This window comes from Peromyscus maniculatus, chromosome 8 (genome assembly GCF_049852395.1).
Source record: "Peromyscus maniculatus bairdii isolate BWxNUB_F1_BW_parent chromosome 8, HU_Pman_BW_mat_3.1, whole genome shotgun sequence".
NCBI lineage: Eukaryota > Metazoa > Chordata > Mammalia > Rodentia > Cricetidae > Peromyscus > Peromyscus maniculatus.
Window position 1 is genome coordinate 53538954 of NC_134859.1, and position 17740 is coordinate 53556693.

The window sequence follows — 17740 nt, forward strand, 5'->3', positions numbered from 1 at the left end:
CGTGAGGGTGTTTAGCCTTTGTATTTGTTAGTAGGCCTCAGCATCTTGGGGTGGGTTGTATCCTGAGGGGCTTATTAAGCAGGTTGACAGGGATGGCCAGTTGAGAACACTACCAGTGGGCTGGTGTCTGAATAAAGTACATTTTACTTTGGGGTAGGGACACACTTCATGGTGCGTGTGGGGTGGTCAGGCTTGGGGGTGGATACCACCTCTCACAGGCCTAAACTACTTAAAATTCATTGGGGGGGTGTAAAAAACAAGATTTACCCTTGTGGCTCTTGTCTGTGCATGTATGTGCACCACATGCCTCGGTGGCCAGAAGAGGGCATCAGATCCTCTTTAGCCAAATTGTGAGTGCCCAGAAGGGAACTTCCTCTGGAGGAGCAGCTGGCTCTAACCAGTAAACCTTCTCCTGGCTTGGAAAAACACTGGCTGCAGTTGTGTCGCTGGATAGAAAGTCTAGCTTCAGACAGTGGCTGCTGGGACCTCACTACAGTGAGAATTTGATCCTTTTCCTGGGGTAGTGTTGCTTCAGTGCTGTTGGGTGGCCCAGCTAACCTGTGGGTTGCCATATGAAAACGTCTAGCAAACAGTGGGATACATCAGAAATCCCAGCTGAGCTGGAGGCAAAAGGATTTTGAGGCCAGCCTGGATCAAACTAGCAAGATAAGTCCTCCTGCTCCCAAGTCACAGTTCTTGAGCTGGGTCTGGAGAGTGTGTTGGGCATGTTGAGCAATAGTGACTGGGACATTGAGTATACTGCTAAGAGTCCATGGCTGCAGCAGAGGTGGGCAGGGTCCAGCCGTGAGATGTCTGCATGTCCAACTTGCAAATCCTACTTCACCTGCATTTGAAAGCTGGCAGCCTTGACCAGGCATGGTTGCCCACACCTTTAATCCCAGCACTGGGGAGGCAGAGGTAGGCAGGTCTCTTGAATTTGAGGACAGCAGAGAAACCCTGTCTTGAAAAACCAAAAGTAAATAAAGCTGGTAGCCTAGAACCCTGGGACAGATGGGTTAGCACAAGGAGATAGTCCAAACCCACTTTGGAAAAACAGGCTCTAGAGTACAGTTCTGACCATACCTAAACCTCAGGAATAAGTTGGGTTTCTTTGCAGGATGCTGTGTTAAATGCTTCATCAAAACCTGGTTGTGAGGAATGCTAGCATTTCCCCACTTTGAAAGGGTCTCACTATGTGGCTCTGGCCATCTTGGTACTCACTACTCAGGCTGGCCTCGAACTCAGAGATCTACCATGCCTTGTTGTGTTTACACTTTTGTAAGAAAACAAGCCCCAGTAGCTTCACCCTAGTGAGCAGTGAATTCAGGAAGGGAATTCTCAAATGTAGACGTGGGTGCGCTGCATCATTACCAGATTCTTGTAAGCTATGCCTTTGACCATGACTTGAACACCTTTGTACTCAGCACCGGAGCCATGAGGGGGTGCAGGTGGAGAGAACCCTCAGCTTCACCCTGTAGGCTGTTGACATCTCAGCCAGCTGAGAGAATGTAAAACTGAGGGCTTCTGGAAGTGCTGCAGGCCGTCAGTGAAGGAGAGGTGGTGGTGAGCTGGAGTCTTAGTGCTTCAGGAAGGTGGCTGACTTGGAAGCTCTGTGGAATGACATTCCAAGACAGGAAGAGTCAAAGCCAAAAATGGGGAGGAGGGGGAGTGGCTTGAGATCCAGTTCTTTGGGCGCCTACCCCACCAGCACAGATCACTCAGAAAAGCTGACTTACCAGGGCATAAGAAAACATACTGAGGACCGGGCAATGGTGGTACACACCATTTAATCCCAGCACTCGGAAGGTAGAGGCAGACAGATATCTGAGTTCAAGGCCAGCCTGGTCTACAGAGTGAGTCCCAGGACAGCCAGAGGTGTTGCATAGAGAAATTCTATATCAAAAAGAGAAAACCTCCTTAAGAAAACATACTTAAACCCTGGGGCTGGGGCTCAGTTGTAAGTAAAGTGCTTGCAACATAAGCATTTGGACCCGACTTCAGGTCCCCAACACTTGTAAAAAGTTGGGCATGGGGGCTAGAGAGATGGCTCAGCACTTAGGAACATTTCTTTGCAGAGGACCCAGCTTCAGTTCCCAGCATCACTTGACAGCTCACAACTGGCTGAACTCCAATTTCTAAGGGTCCTGATGCCATCCTCTGGCCTCTGTGGGCACATAGTGCACTTATATGCATGCAGGCAAAATACTCATGTATAAAAATAAAAACTTAGAAACACAAAAAAACACATTGGCCGAGATCCAGGAAAGGTGTAAAGCTACACAGAGAAACCCTGTCTCGAAAAACCAAAAAAAAAACAAAAAAAAAAAAAAAAAAAAAAACCACATTGGAGGCTGGGGAGTTGGCTCAGCAGTTACGAGCACATATACATATATACACTGTTCTTGCAGAGGACCTGAGTTCAGTCCCCAGCACCCACGTTCAGTAGCTCCCAACCTCTAACTCAAACTGTGTATTCTCATAGTGATCTGCAGGAAGAATTGTGTGATCTGCTTGAAATATTTAAACGTAGGTCAGAACTGACTGGATCTTGGCTTAAGTCTGCCTCTCATGTACACCTCAAGAACATAAAAAAATCATGTTGTATTCTTGGCACAGGTCAGTGCATTCCAGGAAGTGATTGATCATCATGGAAACAACAGGTCTCTGGAGCAAAACAAGAGTTGGCATGAGGTCACTGCTCCAGCAGAGAAGAGCAGAGTAAAACCTAGTGTGGGTCACAATTCAGAGTCAGGTTGACTGTGATCCAGGCAAAGAATCGCTGTACTGCTGCATTCTCAAGGCCTAGAAGAAAGTAGCTCATGGAAGGTTTTTGGAGAGCTAGATGAATAAATGATCCTGCAAGCCAAGTATGCTGGCACAGGCCTTTAATCCCAGCACTCAGGAGGCAGAGGCAGACAGATATCTGACATCAAGGCCAGCCTGGTCTACAGAGTGAATTTCAGGACAGCCAGGGCCACACACACAAACCCTGTATCAAAATAAAATAATAAATGATTGTGCAGAGATGTGCACAGGGGAGAAAGACGGATTTACAGCCTTTTATTCTCCATATCTGTCTTCCAGATGTTCCAGGGCCCACTAGAAACTATTCCGATTGTCCTTCATGCTGGGTCCCTCCTCTTGGGGGGCAATAGCAGCCTACCTCAAAGAGAAGTAAGTTCACACATATGAAGAGACTTTACCCACCAGCAGTGGCAGATCTTACCTTCTATGAAGAGCTGGAGACTTCTGCCTCCCAAGTGCTGGGATTAAAGGTGTGCACCCACCACCACCACCACCACCACCACCACCACCACCACCACCACCACCACCACCACCACCACCACCACCACCACCACCACCACCACCACCGGGCCTTTACCATTACTTTTTAAAAGATTTATTTTCTGTGTAGGGATGTTTGGTCTGAATGTGTGTGCATGCACCATACATGCCTAGTGCCCGTGGAGGCCAAAGGAGGTTATCAGATCCTCTAGAACTGAAGTTCAAGATGGTTGTGGATGTGAGGCAGCATGTACTCTTAACTGCTGAGCAATCTCTCCAGCCCCTGCTGTTACCTTCTGGATGAGCCAAAGCTATTGCGTATGAAGGGAAGCTGCATTATTTTTAGATAGGAAAGGACATCATTTCCCTGCTTGTTTTAGGGTCCAAAGTCTAGTTCTGTCCCGGGCCAGTAGGTCACATTCCAGTCTCCTTCCAAGACATTGTCCTTTGTAATAATCTAGCAGGGTGTAGGAGGCCCGGCTTACTGAGACTGTTCCATCCCCTCCCTCGGGCTGACCATCTACCTCCTGGTTGCTTCACCGCCCTGGTGACCCAGCCACCACCTGTGCTGGTGGGCGAGGGGCGCGGTGAGCCGCAGCACCGCTTTCTTTCCCAGGAGGTTTGCAGATGCAGGCATCTCTTTCCTTGGCTTCATGCTGGCAGTGCAGAGGGGAAGTGGATTCTCCTAACAGCCTTCGCCATGTTATCGTATCTCAGTGTCAGGATTGAGATCACCCACTGGCGCACCATAGGCTGTGCTCAGCTAGGAATATATTTTATCCTCATGTTTTGTTTTTCAAAAAGTGTACTGTTGTGCCAGGCATGGTGGTGAACACACCTGGCATCCAGGAGGCATGAGGATCACATGGATTCCAATTGAAAGTTTCAAAAGACTGAGAGAGAGCACACATACTACAGTTGGAATGATCCAGAAGAGACCAGTGTGGTTCCTGTGCAAGGATGACACATACATTCGTGAAGCATTCTATAGTTGTTCATTCTAATTTTTTTTTTTTTTTTTTTTTTTTGGTTTTTCGAGACAGGGTTTCTCTGCATAGCTTTGCGCCTTTCCTGGAGCTCACTTGGTAGCCCAGGCTGGCCTCGAACTCACAGAGATTCGTCTGGCTCTGCCTCCCGAGTGCTGGGATTAAAGGCTCATTCTAATTTTTTGTTTGTTTGTTTGTTTGTTTTGTTTTGTTTTTCGAGACAGGGTTTCTCTGTGTAGCTTTGCGCCTTTCCTGGAACTCACTTGGTAGCCCAGGCTGGCCTCGAAGTCACAGAGATCCGCCTGCCTCTGCCTCCCGAGTACTAGGATTAAAGGTGTGCACCACCACCGCCCGGCTGAGAGCTTACATCTTATCCACAGGCACAAGGCAGAGAGAAAGCTGACTGGGATGGTGTGGGTTTTTAGAACTTCAAAAGGTTGGATTCATGGGTACTAGGAGGTTAGGATTTCAGCATCGTTTGAGGGATAGTTTCAGAACCACTGAGAATGCTGGGCGGTGGTGGGATTTAAGAGCAGCTAGAAGGCAACAGTTGTTTAGAAGTGCTGGGGGACTCAGAACAATCCCTCAGCCCAAATAGCACTCTAAAAGGCAGACCTTTTGTCCTATCAGAAAACAGGTCGGATCCACCCCAGAGAGAGAGTCTCGGTTCTGTACATAGGAAACAAGCGGCTTCAGAGGCACAGCTCCCAAATACCTGGGCAAGCAGACTCTTTGGGCTAGTTTCACCGTGGAAGGCGGTGTCTCTCCACGTGTGCGCAAGGGGAGGGTTGCCATACCTTTCCGGGACTCTGTTCATTATGAGGATTTGCATGTTTATCTTTATAGAACTTAATTTGACTATGAAAAGTGTAAAGTGGGCTGAGGAAGGAAGATTTGGGGGTTTGGGTTTGTGGGTTTTTTTTTTGTTGTTGTTGTTGTTTTTGGTTTTTTGTTTGTTTGTTTTTTTGTTTTTCAAGACAGGGTTTCTCTGTAGCTTTGGAGCCTGTTCTGGAACTCATTTTGTAGACCAGGCTGGCCTTGAACTCATAGAGATCCGCCTGGCTCTGCCTCCCGAGTGCTGGAAATAAAGGCATGCGACACCACCGCCTGGCTGATTCTTGTTTTTTAATGATGGGGTAAGGAACCTGTGATTTTTCCTAAGCTTACGCTCTGACTCAATTAAAGCAGGTAGATAACCTTGAGTAAGTCCTGTCTTCTTCTGTAAAAGGCATGATACTTGCTCCAAGTCTCAGGGCTATGATGGGAGGATGGTAAGTTTGGAAAGGGGCTGGGAGATGTCAACTTCCTCCTCGTGACCAGCAAAACCATGGTAACATCTTACTTCTCAACAGGAAAAGTAGCAAAGAAAGGAGCCAGGACAGCGTGAGCCAGTCTGGGTCGGTCCTGTCTGGGCCCAGGCCGCTAGAGTGGCGTTCAGAGCCCTTATGCCACCGTCCTGCCTGTTCACATGCCCAGCCACTTACCAGGTCATAGGCTGACCCTTCAGGGTTGACTACACTGCCTTATTGCTCCTAAGAGAAGCGCACAGGGCTCTCCTGCCCCCAAAGTTAAGGAATGCTCGGGAAAGAACTGGGCTTGCCTTTCAGTGAACTGCTAGGCACAGGATGTGTGTTATTTTCCAGCAGGGGGTCCCAGCCCTTGGGTAAATGTTTCATGTACTATAAAGAGGGCAGGCAAGATGGCTCAATGTGTAAAGGTGTTTGCTATAAACCTGACAACCTGAGCTCCATGCCAGAGACTCAAGTGTAAGCAGGAGCAGACTGCACAACATTGTTCTCTGACCTCCACACACATGCGGAGACATGCATGTTCTTCCCTGCCCCACAATAACAATTTTTGTTAAATTTTTAAAAGAACCATAGAAAGCCACACCAGCACTAGATGGTACATTGTATTTAGTGCTCTCAAAGATCAGCAGAGCGTTTCCAACTGTTAAATGCAAAGACTCTTTCTCATTCTTTTTTTTAAAGTTTTAAAATATTTTTAAAATTTCATTATTTTGCCGGGAGGTGATGGTGCACGGCATGCCTTTGATCCCAGCACAGAGGCAGGCAGATCTCTGAGTTTGAGGGCAGTCTGGTCTACAGAGTGAGTTCCAGGACAGCCGGGGCTATATATTAAAGCCCTGTCTCAAAAAACAGAGAAACAACAACCAAAAAGAATCATTATTTTATGTCAACCAAAAAGAATCATTATTTTATGTATATGGGTGTTTTACCTGCATGTATGTATGTCTGCGTATTGTGTGTGAGTGTAGAGGCCAGGAGATCCTTTAAAACTGGTTGTGAACTGCTATGTGGGTGGTAGGAATCGAACCTGGGTCCTCTGTGTTCCATAAAGCAGTCAGTGCTCTTGACCACTGAGCCATTTCTCCAGCCCCACTTCCTGATTCCTCATCTGTTCCAATCCCTTTGCAAACATCAACACCTGCCCCAGGCTCTTGTTGCCTCCCATTATCAGTGAGTCTTCTGGACTGGCGCTCCCTCTGCTCAGACTAATAAAAATTAACATTATTGGCCAGACCATGATTCATCTACAATACTGAGCACTTCAAACTAATTTTTAAAATTAAATCTTCAAAACCCTACCAAGTGTGATTAATCTGTAGAAATGAATGTAAATAGACAAGGTAATTTAAGAATTTAATTTCCCACTAGGTGGAGGTTGGTGCACACCCTTAATCCCAGCACTTGGGAGTCATAGGCAGGCAGATCTCTCTGAGTTTGAGAGGCCAGCCTGGTCTACAAAGCAAGTTCAGGAAAACCAGGGCTACACAGAGAAACCCTGTCTCGAAAAACCAGAACTGAATTCCCCTAAGGAAAGTTAATAAGTAGCCCAAGATTCAAATGCTTTTAAATTCCAAGCTTGGGCTGTTGAGAGATGACTCAGAGGATGAAAAAGCACTGGCTGCTCTTCCAGGGGTCCTGAGTTCAATTCCCAGCAACCACATGGTGGCTCACAACTGGTCTCGTAGATGCTCTCTTCTGGTCTGTGAGGGTACCAGGCACACATGTGGTGCACATGCGTACCTCAGGCAAAACACCCCCACACAGAAAATAAAGATCTTCTAATATATATTATATATAAAAGGCTAGAGCCTTCTCAGGACTCTCACTCAAAAAGCTAACTGACAGCAGAATAAATTTTACCTGAAATCTTTAGATTTTTCTTGCAAATTTCATCCCGTTGAACTTAGCTTCCTTTCCCTGTACGGTCTTTTTTGTTTCTTGTTCCTTTATTTTTGTTATCCTGGTGCTAATCTTTGTTTACCCAGGTTCTGGCAGGGTTGTTTTTTTTTTTTTTTTTAAACCCTACAATTAATTACTCCAGATGGCAGACTCCTTGGAGTTTTCCAAGCAAACAAAGAAGGCAGGAAATGGGAGCTTCCTGAGAGCCGCGGCTCTACCCCTCTACGTGAGTCCGAAAGACGCTTTGCCTTTGCAACATGCTCGCCCCTGCGGTTGCTTTCCTTCTTCGCAACCGGTTTATGATTCCAGGGAAGAGCAGGGCGCATTTTAACCTTTCCATTTAAAGCTGGTGCTGATAGTTTGCCTCCTGGGTCTCCTTTGCAAATCTTTGCTGTTCTGTTCCTTTAGAATGCCTCCATTCCTTCCGCTGACCTGCTGTTCCTCAGAGCAACCTCTCCACACGGGAACCTTTGGCCTAAGATTGCTTTTTCACTGGTAGACGCTTCCTGCCATGCTGAGGGCTCTGCCTTGGCGGATGCTCAGCCTTTCCTCTAGGCTTGCACAAATGCCTTGCTTGTGACTTTGGCTTGCACAAATGCCTTGCTTGTGACTTTGGTTGGTCACTCCTGACTGGTGAGGCACCTAGTAGCCCTCCCCCAGCACACAGCCTGTCCACACCTCCACTGTCTTCTCAGAAATGACTACTGTAAGGATCTTGGTCAGCACATAACCCAGATCACCTGAAATGACACAACCATCCTTTAGTCCTGTTGTACCGGTGTTTCGAAACCCCCAGAGACCACCAAGGAGCTGGTTTCCGATGCATGCACACAAGGGTCTTTTTATTGTCAGGTTCAAACCTGGGGGTAGGAGTTTTTAAAGGGAAAAACCACAAGCCACATGCCTTGGCATCTTGGGATTGGGTAGAAGGGATATGGGGCAAGGTGATTTTTTTAAATTACTGGTCTAGACTTTTGACGTGAAACCACATTTGAAACTATTGGGTTAGACTTTTGGCAAGGAACCACTACCTGCTGACAGGATTATCTGGATATCTGCAAGGGCCATAAACTGCAGACAGAGTGTCTGCAGGAGCATCTGGATCTTGCTAAATGTTACTGCCCTGTTTCTTAATTGACTGCTTCTAGGGTGTCTGTTCGAGTTGTCATGGCACATTCCTGAGGTTCTTCCTGGAACTGAGTACAGCCCCCGGTCACCAGGTGGTCTAAGATGGCGGCCTTTCCCTAAGATGGAGTCTGTAAAGTCAAGTCTAGGCCTTCATATTGCCTTCACAGTCCCAACTCTCTGCTGCTGAAGGGATGAAGAGGGACCAGTGTGGATGACTAGAGGTTGCTACTCCTCTTCTTCTCCGGGTACAAAGGAGTTGTGTTTCCTGAAGGGACCCTGACATCCATCCTCAAGGGTGGGAGATGGAACTCAGCTGGTAGAGTACTTGCCTAGCATTCACAAAACCCTAAATTCAACCTCCAGAAATGCATAAATCTACAATCCTAGCACTCAGGAGGTAGAGGCAGGAGTATCAGAAGTTCAAGGTCTGCTTTAGCTACACAGTTAGTTTGGAGCCAGGCAGGTTACATAATACCCTGTCAAGGAAGGGAAGGAAGAAAGGAAAAGAAAGAAACCTCAGTGGATGGACTTTCTTCTGCTCCCTTTCCTTACACCCACCCTCTCTAGCCTGTCAATTTAATTAATTCAACACTGATAAACATCAACTGTGTACCACGCATCATGTGGTACACACGAAAACACTGAAGAAGAAACAGGGCACGAAGCAAACTCCTTTCTGTGAAGAGGGCTTAGCAAGGGCTCCCCACAAACATCAATTAAGCTGAATTTTGAAAGATTGTAGTTCACCAATGAACATTGCCCTTTCTGCCTACTTAGATTTATTTATTTTCTGTGTGTGCGTGCTCAAATAGGTGTGCATGTATGGCTGTGTATATGTGTGTACTGTGTGTGCAGTACCCACAGAGGCCAGAAGAGGGCATCAGATCCTCTGGAACCAGAGTTACAGGTGGCTGTGAGCAACCTGATGTGGGTGCTGGAAACAGAATCTGGGTTCTCTGCAAAAACAACAGGTGCTGTTGACCACTGAGCCATTTCTGCAGCCTGCTTTGTAGTACATTCTGCCTACTTTGTATACAGGATTTCTTGCAGAGGAAATATACTTGACAAGATTCTCATTGGAGAAACCTGACATATCATTCAGGAGTCAAAGTTAAAATACCACATTTGGGAAGATCTCCTCTGCTTTTCAGTTTGAGGCACTGAGAAAGACACAGCAATATTTCTGTGGTATTTCTACCAAAAAAAAAATCACAAGTCTAATTTAATTATAAAGAAATAGGAGAGGGGCTGGAGAGATGGCTCAGTGGTTAAGAGCACTGACTGCTCTTCCAAAGGACCTGGGTTCAATTCCCAGCATGCATATGGCAGCTCACAACTGTCTGTAACTCCAGTTTCAGGGGACCCGACACCCATGGCAAAACACCAATGTTCATAAAATAGAAATAAATTAATTTTAAAAAAAGAAAAGAAACACGAGATAAACTCAGACATCCTACAAAATATCTGCTCTGTATGTATTCCTTACAAAACAACAACACTTCAGTATCCTGAAAGACAAAGACTGAAGAACTACTCCAATCAAAGAAGGATAAAGAGATCTGGCAGCTGAGTGCAGAGTCTGCAGCAAGATCTTCTGTTGTTACATTCAGCATAGCTTGTGCAAGGAAATATGATCACTGTGAGTGAGACCGGTGGACCATGTGGTAAGAGTGTGCTCAGTTTGAAGAAGTTGTCCAGCTGTTATCCACGTGGCTACACTGCTGTGTACTCTTGCTACGGTGAGTGAGAATTCCTGTCATATCCTTACCAGCATTTGGTGGTGTCAGTGTTTGGATTTTTACCATTCTAATGGGAGTGCTAATATCTCATTGTTGTGGGTTTTTAAAGTTTTATTTAGTGTGCGAGGGGCATGCACATGGAGGTCTGAGGAGTACACGCCAGGTGTGGTGGTAGACGCCTTTGATCTCAGCAACAAAGAGGAAGAGGCGAGAGGATCTCTTTGAGTTCAAGGTCAACCTGGTCTACATAGGGAATTCCAGGCCAGCTGTCTCAAAACACAAAAAAGAAAGAAAGAAAGAAGGAGAGAGAGAAAGAAAGAGAGAGAAAGAAAAAATAGAAGGAAAGAGAGAGACATAGACAGAAGAAGGGAAGAGAGGAAAGGAGGGAGGGAGGGAGGGAGGGAGGGAGGGAGGGAGGGAGGGAGGGAGGGAGGGAGCTCCAAGGAAAGAAGTGGACCAGAGCCTTGAAAAGTCAGAAGCTCAGTGGCTGCCGCCTAAGCTTACATGTCTTTTAAATAGTTCATACACATGTTGAATATGTATTTATATATGTAACACACACAAATGGCCAGTTTTTTTGGTTGTTTAGGTTTTTTTGAGACAGGGTTTCTCTGTATAACAGTTCTGTCTATCCCTGGAACTTGCTTTGTAGAACAGGCTGGCCTTGAACTCACAGAGATCTGCCTGACTCTGCCTCCCAAGATGTGTGCCATCACTGCCCACCTTCTTTATGCTCATTAATGCTTCTTAAAGACATCATTCTAGTTGAAACTTGTGAAAACACGAAACATCAAATGCCGTAGGAGTCTACTACATGAGTTGACTGGGAGAGTCAAATGATGGTCGTAGATGGGCCAGTGGAGGTTGCTCGGAGCTTGATAAAGGAGAAAATAGGAAGCTTAAAAAATGGTGTGTGTTGGGGTGGCCAAGTTGTCTATAAGAAATACATTTTAGTTTTTAAAAGAATAAGTTCTCAGCCCTGGAAGGCAGAAGCAGGCAGAGCTTCTGTGAGCTCCAGGCTAGCCAGAATTACATGGTGAGACTCTGTATCAAAAAAACTAAAAAAAAAAAAAAAAGAAAGAAAGTAAATATGATCGACTTCATATCAGACAATGTAGATGTAAAATCAAAAGTGTTACTGGACTAAAGAAAGGTGTTGAGAGAGGTGTGGTGGTGTGTACAGTGATTCCAACACCCTGGGAGGCCCAGACAGAAGAGTAGAGAACTTAAGTCCTGCATGGGCTACTTTGAGAGACCCTGTCTCAACAAAAACAAAACAACAACAAAACTGTGTTTTATCACAGTAAAGGACCAATTCATCCAAAAACCACACTCCTTTAATCCCAGCAGGGGCAGAGCCAAGGATCTCAGTAACTTCCAGGCCAAGTCTGGTCTACATAGTGAGTTCCAGGCCAGCCAGGAGGATTACATAAGTGAGACTCTGTCGCAAATAAAGATACACAACCTTAAATGTTTAAATAAGCAGTGGAGCTTCAGGACATTTGAATCGAAAATAGACAGAACCAGGGCTGTTAGCTCAGTTACTATGACCGAAACCAAACAAACCTTGACATTACAAATGGAGGAAGTAAACAAGTGGAGAATCATACTTTAATGCCTGTGCTGGGCAGTTATGTCTACTTGACACAGGCTAGACCATTTGAGAGGAGGAAACCTCAACGGAGAAAATGACTCTGTAAGAGCAGGCTGTAGGCAGGCAGGCCTGTAAAGGCACTTTCTTAATTAGTGATTGATGGGGAGGGCCCGGCCCATGTGAGCGTCCCATCCCTGGGGTCTTGGTCCTGGGTTCTAAAAGAAAGCAGGTTGAGCCAGGCGGTGGTGGTGCATGCCTTTGATCCCAGCACTCGGGAGGCAGATCCAGGTGGATCTCTGTGAGTTCCAGGCCAGCCTGGTTTACAGAGTGAGATCCAGGACAGGCACCAAAGCTACACAGAGAAACCCTGTCTCAAAAAAACAACAAAACAAACAAAGAAAATCATATATTCCATGTCTGCATAACCCGTGGGTCAAAACAAAAACAGCCAAAGGAAAATTAGAAAATATTACGAACCAAATGGTAATGTAAGCACCACACGTGGAGTTTGAAAGAAATTGGCCCCCAAAGGGAGTGGCACTATTGGGAAGTGTGGCCTGGTTGGAGTGGGTATGGTCTTGTTGGAGGAAGTGTGTCACTGTAGAGGAAGGCTTTGAGGTCTCATATATGCTCAAGCCACAGCCAGTGTTTGGGTTCACTTCCTGTTGCCTTTGGAACAAGATGTAAGGGCTCTCAGCTCCAGTACCATGTCTGCCTACACACTACCATATCGCACCATGATGATAATGGATTAAACCTCTGAAAATGTAAGCCACCCCAATTAAATGTTTTCCTTTATGAGAGTTGCCATGGTCATGATGTCTCTTCACAGCAACAGAAACCCTAACTAAGACACTATATATTTATTATGATTTTGGGGAGTGCAGAGAAAACTATGCTTAGGAGGAATTTATAAATTAATACATTAATGAAAAATGTAAACTAGACCAAGCAGTAGTGGTACACACCTTTAATCTCAGCACTCGGGAGGCAGACGCAGGTGGATCTTTGTGAGTTCAAGGCCAGCCTGGTCTACAGAGCCAGTTCCAGGACAACCAGAGAGATTCTTCTCAAAAACACCAAGAAAGGGAAGAGAGAGAGAGAGACAGAGAGACAGAGACAGAGAGACAGAACAGAAGTAGGGCTGATGAGACTTAGTGAGCAGCAGGGGGGCTTGCTGATAAGCCTGGCAACCTGAGTTCTATCCCCAGAACCCAAGAACAGAAGCAATCGAGCACACTCAGAAAGATGAGGGAGGAGGTTGTGTGTTCAAGGCCAGCTTGAGCTATACTATGAGACCTTGTCCCAAAAATATAATAAAAATAAAAGAGAAAAATCGGCAGAATTTCTCACCCAGACCAAGAACAAGATGGAACAGCAGACTTAGCCCCAATATCCCAGCTAAGTACGGTCCATACATCACTTAATGACTAGGTGAGGGCCTGAGAAACGCTCTCTTATGCTGTGTGAACATCTCAGAGTGTGCCAGACAATACAGCCTACAAAACCATAAGGCTCTATGGGGTGTGTGTATGTGGTGACATGTGTGACATGTATGTGTGTGCATGTGTGTATGGGTGCCATGTGCACATGTGGAGGAGAAATTGGTTCCTTCTGTCTGCCACCCACCATATGGGTCCTGGAGATTAAACTGAGGTCATCAGGCTTGGTGGCAAGTGCCTTTACTCATGAAACCCTAACAAGATTCTTGAGAGACAGAAACAGTATAGCCTGGGCTACACAGTAAGACCATGTCTCAAAAACAACTGTGGGGCCTGGGGAGAGGGCTCAGTAGTAACAAGCACAGGTTCTTTTTTGATTTTTGGAGACAGGGTTTCTCTGTGTAGCCCTGGCTGTCTTGGAACTCTCTCTGTAGACCAGGCTGGCCTTGAACTGGAAGATCCACTGGCTCTGCCTCCTGAGTGCTGAGATTAAAGGCGTGCGCCACCACTGCCCGGCTGAAGCTTCTGTCCTTCATCAGAGACTTGAACATAAGCATGGCCCTAGAACTGAAGAAAGTGAGGGGGGATCTGGAGCTGGAAGACGCGCCTGGGAGCTGCCCCCCACCCCCACCCCGACCAGGTGGAGCAGCAACAGAGCTGAGCGGCTGCCCTGACACTTGGCATAGCCTTTCTTGTAAAAAAAGGGGAAAATGGCTGAAAATGGAACCATGCTCACTTTCAAATGTTGTTAAAAATGTCCCTGTGGTTCAAAATAGGAAGAAGGAGACTTTGGGAAAATAGTTCCAATCTCACTAAGCTGACACAATACAAATCTACTGTGGATGGATGGCCTTTCTCAATACTACCACATACATACGGGAAAAGTAACATTAATGCTATATAAAGTCACTCGGAAAACAAAGAAAGATGCGGGGAGAGGTGTTTGGGGGATGTTAACTTCCTTGGTAGAGTGCTTGCCTAGCTTGTGTTTGGTTCCTAGTACTGAGTAAAATCAGGCATGGGGATTGCACGCCTGTATTCCCAGCGACCGGGAGGCGAAGGCAGGGGAATTAGAAGCTCAAGGTCACCTTTAGTTCACATCCTTGGCTACACAGTAAGCCTGAGCCTCATGCAACCCAATCTCAAAAACGCCAAAAGAGGGGGCAGCGGACGGCTCAGCCAGTTACGGCACTTGAGACGCCTCACAATCCATGTGGTAGGAGAGAAACAACATCACAAGCTGTCCTGACTTCCACACCGAGACTATGGTACAAGATTGCGTGCGCACGCACGCGCGCGCGAGCACACACACACACACACATATAAAGGGTTTTGTTTTGTTTTGTTTTCTTGTTGTTTTTGGTTTTGATTTTTTGAGGCAGGGTTTCTCTGTGTAGCCTTGGCTGTCCTGGAACTTACTTTCTAGGCCAGGCTGGCCTTGAACTCAGAGATCCACAACCTCTGCCTTCTGAATACTAGAATAAAAGATGTATGCCACCACTCCCAACTAATACAGTTTTTTTTTTAATGTGAGTTTTTTAATTTTTCAGTACAAGTCTTTTATTGTCCCCAGAGACAACCCATCTCATAATTCAGGATCTTGTTTCTGGAGCTGAGCGACTCAGGTTTTGCTCATCAGCCTGCTGCACTATTTCCTCCTCAGACACTTAGATACCATCCAAAACCTTTCCAAAATCCTTGTTTTTAACCTGTCGTGGCTTGTGAAATCAAAGCCCCTTCATTTAAAACAATTTCAATTATTATTTATTTCTATCAAGGATTAATTCACCCTCCTGGGCTTGAGAGACAGAACAAGAAACATGCATCCTCATCTGGACCCTGAGGATTCATTTTTCACCCAAGAAATTTGGGATTTCAAGCAAAAACCCTGTCTCCTGAATTATGGGGACATGGGCACACACAGACCTCGCCTTGTTACGGAAGATGTGTTACAGACAGGTACACCGGGGTACCACTCTTGATTGTGTTCAGAACATGGCTGCAGATGGTGCGGACAGCGGCCAGTTCCTTTGTTTCCCCCCACATTTGTCAACCCGGAGCCTCTTTTTCTTTCCAAGGAGACTCAGCTCTAATTAGTATGACTGAAATCCCCTTAGAGGGTTCTCTGGGGCCCTTCAGAGTGATGTCGACATTTTCCAGAACATCTGCAGCCTGGTTGCTGAGAACTGTCTTCGTTCTTGAGTAGATGCGGCCAAGATTCATGTAGCTTTTTTTTTTTTTTTTCAGAATGCTCATCATTTTCTAACTTATGAGACCAGTATAATACTGATACCACAAAGACTGAAATATTGAAAAAGAATATTTTAAGTATAGACTAATATTTCTTGTGAAAATACATGGAAGTTCCCCTAACATATCAGTGCATCAAATCTAACAATTTATAACAAAGTTAACTAACCATGACCAAGTGAAGTTTATCCCAGGAATGAAGTCTTGCTTAACATTTAAAAAAAAAGCCAGGAAGTGATGGTACATGCCTTTAATCCCAGCACTTGGGAGGCAGAGGCAGGCAGATCTCTGTGAGTTTGAGGCCAGCCTGGACATTTAAAAAAAAAAACAATAAATAAACAAACAAGTAAGTAAATATATATATATATATATATTGGAGTAGGAAGCCATGTCAAAGCTTCTAGCCTCAGATCCATAGGAAAATGGCAAACACCCCCTAGGGGAGGGGTGAGTCTCAGAGACAAGCAAAGCCTTCCTCTCCTCCTAGTGCAGATGTTGATAGTGTGTGCAAAAATATTCACCGTAGCTTTCTCCCGGGGGTGTTTAAGATCTGAAGACTGCTCCTCTACAGAGACTTCTACTGAGGTGAGCTAAACTGGCCTCTTTGATCCAGTTCTATATGATAACCCCGCCTTATTGCTATCTGTGTGTAATGACCCCGCCTCCCCGTTCAGCTGTGTGTAATGACCACGCCTCCCTGTTCAGCTGTGTGTAATGACCACGCCTCCCTGTTCAGCTGTGTGTAATGACCACGCCTCCCTGTCCAGCTGTGTGTAATGACCACGCCTCCCTGTTCAGCTGTGTGTAATGACCACGCCTCCCTGTCCAGCTGTGTGTAATGACCACGCCTCCCTGTCCAGCTGTGTGTAATGACCACGCCTCCCCGTTCAGCTGTGTGTAATGACCACGCCTCCCTGTCCAGCTGTGTGTAATGACCACGCCTCTCTGTCCAGCTGTGTGTAATGACCACGCCTCCCTGTCCAGCTGTGTGTAATGACCACGCCTCTCTCTTCAGCTGTGTGTAATGACCACGCCTCTCTGTCCAGCTGTGTGAATGACCACGCCTCTCCGTCCAGCTGTGTGTAATGACCACGCCTCCCTGTCCAGATGTGTGTGTCCAGCTGTGTGTAATGACCACGCCTCTCTGTCCAGCTGTGTGTAATGACCACGCCTCTCTGTCCAGCTGTGTGAATGACCACGCCTCTCCGTCCAGCTGTGTGTAATGACCACGCCTCCTGGTTCAGCTGTGCTATGGCTTCTCCGACTGAGACTCCAAAGCACCCGACCCCAGCGTTTCTGTGTTTCTGTATGTGTGTCTATCTTTTCTTCATTCCCTTGTGGCCCCAGTCAGACCAAGTTCCTGGAGTCTGTGCAAGGACTTGGCAACAAAACAAGGGCCTGAAGGGACAGCTCAGGGGTTGAGAGCATGCGCTGCTTTTCCAGGGGACCAGAGTTAGATTCCCAGCACCCTCAGCAGGCAGCTCATAACTATCTGTAATTCCAGCTCCTCGAGGATCTGACGACGCCTTCAGCCTCCCCAGGCACCAGCACACACATGCACATACCCGCACACAGACAAAAGATGTATAGGAATGTTAATAGCAGCCTCTTCGTAACTAAAGAATTAAAAGCCTAATTGTCTACCTATAGGGGGACAGATAAACAAATTGTAATGTATTCATATTAATTAAAAAATACAAAATTATAAGAGAGCAATTACTTACACATACAAAAGCCCGGTGGCTCTGGGTGCCTGGTTTTCCTCTGCTCTTGTTTTTCAGAGCTGGGGATGGAAGCCAGGGCCTTCTGAATGCCAGGCAAGGACTCTACCACTGAGTTATAGCCTCAGCCCTGGATGATCTCCTGGTGTTTTTTCCAAACTCTCTTAGTTTTCCTCCTTGCTCTCTTAGACTGCTTACTCTGGACACAATTAACCTTCTGCAGCAAAGAACTCGGGCTTTCTGCCACCAGACAGGAATGGACCCTATCGGAAGGAATCCTCCAGCTCCAACCAAGAATGCAGACACTCTTCTTGTCCTTTTCTTTTTCTTTCTTTCTTTGTTTTGTTTTGAGATAAGGTCTCCCTATGTAGTCCTGGACTGCCTTC